General features: G+C 38.2%; 1 pseudogene; it reads left to right on the top strand.

Moving 5' to 3' along the window:
- Window positions 1-3,491: 3,491 nt before the first annotated feature.
- LOC102840108 lies at window positions 3,492-4,344 on the top strand (annotated as a pseudogene).
- The last annotated feature ends 272 nt before the right edge of the window (window positions 4,345-4,616 follow it).

The raw sequence follows: 4,616 nt of genomic DNA, 5'->3' as shown, positions 1-4,616 counted from the left end.
CAATTTGTCTCTGTTGTTTGCTTTGCTTCAATAAAAACTTTTAAAGTAATATAGTGTAGACAGTGCAAAAGAGAAAGAGGAGGGGAGGGTAAGGATGTGAGAGAAGAGGACAGGAGAGGTGAAAAAGGGTGCAAGGCAGTGAGGAGGAAATAAACAAAAGGAAGAAAGGGAAAGGAAGGAAGGAAAGCAGACAGGCAGGCTAGAGATTTTACTTTTGATAATGACTTTATTAGATCAGCATTGGACTGTGGTTCAGTGGTTGATAATGACTTTATTAGATCAGCACAAAGTCAGTGGTTCAAACCTACCAGTTGCTCCACATGAACCATCACAGAGGCAGTTAACAACAACAACAATAATTATAAAAGTTGTTTTTGTTGTTAAGTACCTTGGAGCTGATTCTGACCCATAGTGACCCTATCTAGGGTTTCCAAGGAGCAGCTGGTGAGTTTGAATCACTGGCCTTGCAGTTCAAAGGACTTTGCAGTCTGATACATTAGCCCACAGTGCCAAAGTAAATGTGTGAATTGCATACCTTTAAATGTGTTAAATATTCAAAATTAGAAATAACTGCAAGTCATATAATTAATTGCTGAATCTTAGAAATTTGCAACTCATGGGTTTTCTAAATCAGCTTTTTATCTATAAAATACATAATGCTGGCCATTTACTATGAGACAAGAAGAAAACATTATATAATTAATAATGTGCAAGACACAGAGGATTTTTGGCTACTCAATGCCAAAGGTATAATTCTGTGAAGTAACTTTTATACATACCGAATAATTCACAAGAAACTGGCATGTGTAGCCTCTGGTCTCTGAAAGAAAAATAATGTGCTTACTTAATGACTTTTCTCCTTTTTTCCCCCAAATCTCTGACTTTAGGAAAGTTTGTAGGATAGCTTCATTTCATAAAAAAAACAATCTGTTGTGATACTCCATCATTAACAGATGTTAATGGGTGAAGAAGTAGAGAAGAGAAAAAGTTGTGAGACTCCTCTCTAAAATCCAGCTACCTCAGCTAGAGACATGGAAACCTCAGTTGCCCTTGGCCATGGTTAGCATAGAAAGGAGCAACCAGCATGTCCAAGTAACAGAAGGATCTCATACTGTTTCTCCAAATACATGTCACCCTTCTTGCATTTTGTGGAAACCCTTTGATGTTGATTTTCAGATGGATACCCTGGTCTTTTCTTTTTGCTTATGCTAGCAAAGGAAGCAGTTTGGGTTTTTTCTGCAAACACTATCAGATGTTTTACATTTGACCCCAAAAATTAAGTGAAAATTTTCTTGCTCAAGATTATGCTACTACCAATAAATTAAAACACATACACATATATTCACAGAAGAATAGTGTGAGAGAAAAAAGTACAAAGTCAATCTGTACAAAATTTCCTTTTTTGAAAAACAAAATGTAAAGAAATGTTTTCTTAAAACTGCCCTGACTTTAAAACAAAAACAAAAACATGGTATTCACATTATAGTATCTAAAACTCTGGACCAATTTAAAAGGAACCAAACAAACAAAAAAATTGCCCTGTACTTAAAAACAAAACTTTCTAAAATGTTTTAATCAAAATTGCATTATATTAATTACTGGTGTTCAAATAAATTACTCCTTAGAGTAAAAGGCATTCAATGATTTAATTCTGGTTAGTATACAGAGAGAGTAAAGATATTTTAATTGCCTCAAATGTATAAAAAATGTGGACAATGAATAAATGAAACTGAAAAAAGATTAATGTGTTTGAATTATGCTGATAGTAAAGAACATGAACTCCCATAAGAACAAACACATTGTCTTGGCAGAAGTATAGCCAAAAGGCTCATTGAAATGAGAATGGGGATAATTCATCTCACATATTTTGGGTATGTTATCAACAAGAACTTATAAGGAGCTCTGGTAGCATAGTGGTTACGAATCGGGCTGCGAACCTTAAGCTCAGCGGTTCGAAACTACCAGCCGCTCCGCGGGAGAAAGATGAGGCTTTCTACTCCCGTAAGGATTTACACCCTCGGAAACCCTGTACAGGGTCGCTATGGGTCGGAACCGACTCGAAGGCACTTAACAACAACAACAACATCAACAAGAACCAGGGTCCCTTTCTTCTTCAGATATTCTTGAGAAGATTCCCTTAAAACCTACTTCACAAATCTAAGAAAGTTTACCACCATCTTTACAATCAGAATGTGAGTAAAGAATATAGAGTATAAAAAGACTTTTGTTCTCATGAGCTTCACTGGCTTTGAGATCCTGTTTCCATTGAACTAATTTATGAATTCTCTTGCCATGCCACATACAGAATCTCTGTTTCACACGTCACTCCACACTTGAAATATGATACTTTTCTATAATTTTGTAAAATAACACATTTCTCTCTCAATACATATAAAAATGACTTAAAACAAAATATTAGACTTCCTGGCCATAAAATATATATTTTTTTACTCTCCTGCTACAATCCATGCCACCCTCAAAGGCATCCTAGATTCTCACCCCATTATTTCTCCTTCTATCAGATTATCTCTTCTTTTCATGTCCTGCCTCCTAACCACTTATTAAGGAGCTCTGGTAGTGTAGTGGTTACAAATTGGGCTGTTAATCTCAAGGTTGACAGTTCCAAACTACCAGCTTTTCTGCGGGAGAAAGATGAGGCTTTCTGTTCCCGTAAAGATTTACAGCCTCGGAAACCCTGTGCAGGGTCACTATGAGTTGGAACCGATTCTACGGTACTTAACAACAAAAACAACAACAACGACTTATTGTTGTTGTTGTTGTTAGGTGCCATCGAGTCGGTACTGCACAGGAGAACGAAACACTGCCAGATCCTGGGCCAAACACCACTTATAGAAGAATCCTACATTCTTGTCCGTCTATTGTGAATAGAATTTCAGTTCTTTCCAAACCTTTGGCCACCCACCACCATTTCATGAGAAAGGGACCCAGCTGCTCAGCTGAATAGCAGTCATTACTCCCTTAGCAAGGAGTCCTGGTGGCATTGTGGGTTAACTGAAAGATCAGTGGTTCAAACCTACCAGCCACTGATCTGGGAGAAAGATAAGGCTATCTTCTTCCATAAAGATTTACAGTTATTGAAACCCTGAGCATTACGGTAGTTATGAGGCAGAATTGACTATATAACAGTGAGTTTACTGTTGTTGATGTTTTTGGGGATGATGGAAGAGGAGATGTTACTCCCTTAACAGCATAATCTGTCTCTGGATTTGTGTTTTAATTATTATTAACCAAAGTCAATGTTTAATTCGCATTTACTTAGTTTTAATCTAATGTCTCTTTTTCTGCTCCAGTATCCCATTCAGGGCATTGCCTTTAATTGTAACATTTTCTTAGTTTCCTGTTGTCTGTGACCTAATGTAGTCCCCTAAAGCCTGAGATGAGGGAAGGCACCTTGTACATCTTTATGTCTTATTAAAAGTTGTCATTAGGCTTTCTCTCCTGCTGCCCTTGGAGGTCCTAGGCTTTGGATCATGGCTGACTATATACAGGCAGATAGGGTGAGGGCCATGGACCTACTGCGGGCCCTGCCATGAGTTAGTCTCGCCAACTTAAAGCTGAATCCTGGCTCCAGGAAACCGGAGAGAAGACCAAGAGGTTGGAGGAGAAGATGAAAATGTGGCAAAGGTCATAAAGGAAAAAGGCAGAGAAGAACCTGGCCTCGACAGGGCTTTGAGGGAGATCAGACTCCATTTGACATCTGAATCCCAAAATATGGGTTTAATGAAGGACACAGCTTCAGACACCAGTATCAGCCTTCAAGTCTCAATAGACTGTAGTATCTTACTGGCTTGGGTCAAGTTGATCCTACTCAGGCTATTAACTTAACTCAGCTTGCCAATGGGAGAGGTGTGACCATTCAACCACTTTAAAGGGATTATGGTATCTAGCTGTTAGAAGAGGGTGCTGTCACCTTCATGGCTAAAGTTAATATTGAAGTGCAGTTGGCTTTGGAACTTGCCATTGCTACACTTGAAAAAGTCTGGAAATTTTGTGCAAACCAGTCCCATTATTTCTATGTGGAAAAGCCATTCCAAAACAAACGCTTCCACCCAAAGCACTGGTACCATATTATGCTGATGCAAGGTACCCTGACCATGGTTACCTGGCAGATCCTGGCAGATTTGCTGAAGCAAGACTTGAACTCACCAAGAAGTATGGTTATAGTTTACCTGGTATCATGAAAGATGAACTGCTCAAAATGCCCAATGCAGTTTGGATACATGGCAGATCTTTGATCTTGCTCCAAGCTAGGTGGTGAATATGGCTGACAAGAAAATTCTAAAGCTGACAGGTGAGAATCTCATGAAGTATTACAGCTCATGAACTCCCTCCAAGGGAGCAGTGTTCATAAAGAATGCTGGAAAGGGAAGTATGCATATATATTTCTCATGGACTTCTCTAATGTCTAATTTTCCAGATCCTCATATTAGTTTTCATTGTAATCATGTCTCTTTATTGTTTTTATCTAAAATTAACATTAAAATGAAGTAAGCAAAAAACAGAATATGCATGGGTTCTGTCTTAATTAAAGATACAAACTCCTTTGGTGTTTTGTGACCAAGATGACCTTTACATTCTCCATTGCTTAAGTAAAC

This window comes from Chrysochloris asiatica, unplaced genomic scaffold (genome assembly GCF_000296735.1).
Source record: "Chrysochloris asiatica unplaced genomic scaffold, ChrAsi1.0 scaffold00109, whole genome shotgun sequence".
Taxonomy (NCBI): domain Eukaryota; kingdom Metazoa; phylum Chordata; class Mammalia; order Afrosoricida; family Chrysochloridae; genus Chrysochloris; species Chrysochloris asiatica.
Note: the sequence above shows the minus strand (reverse complement) of the source record. Positions and strands in the feature narration are given on the sequence as shown.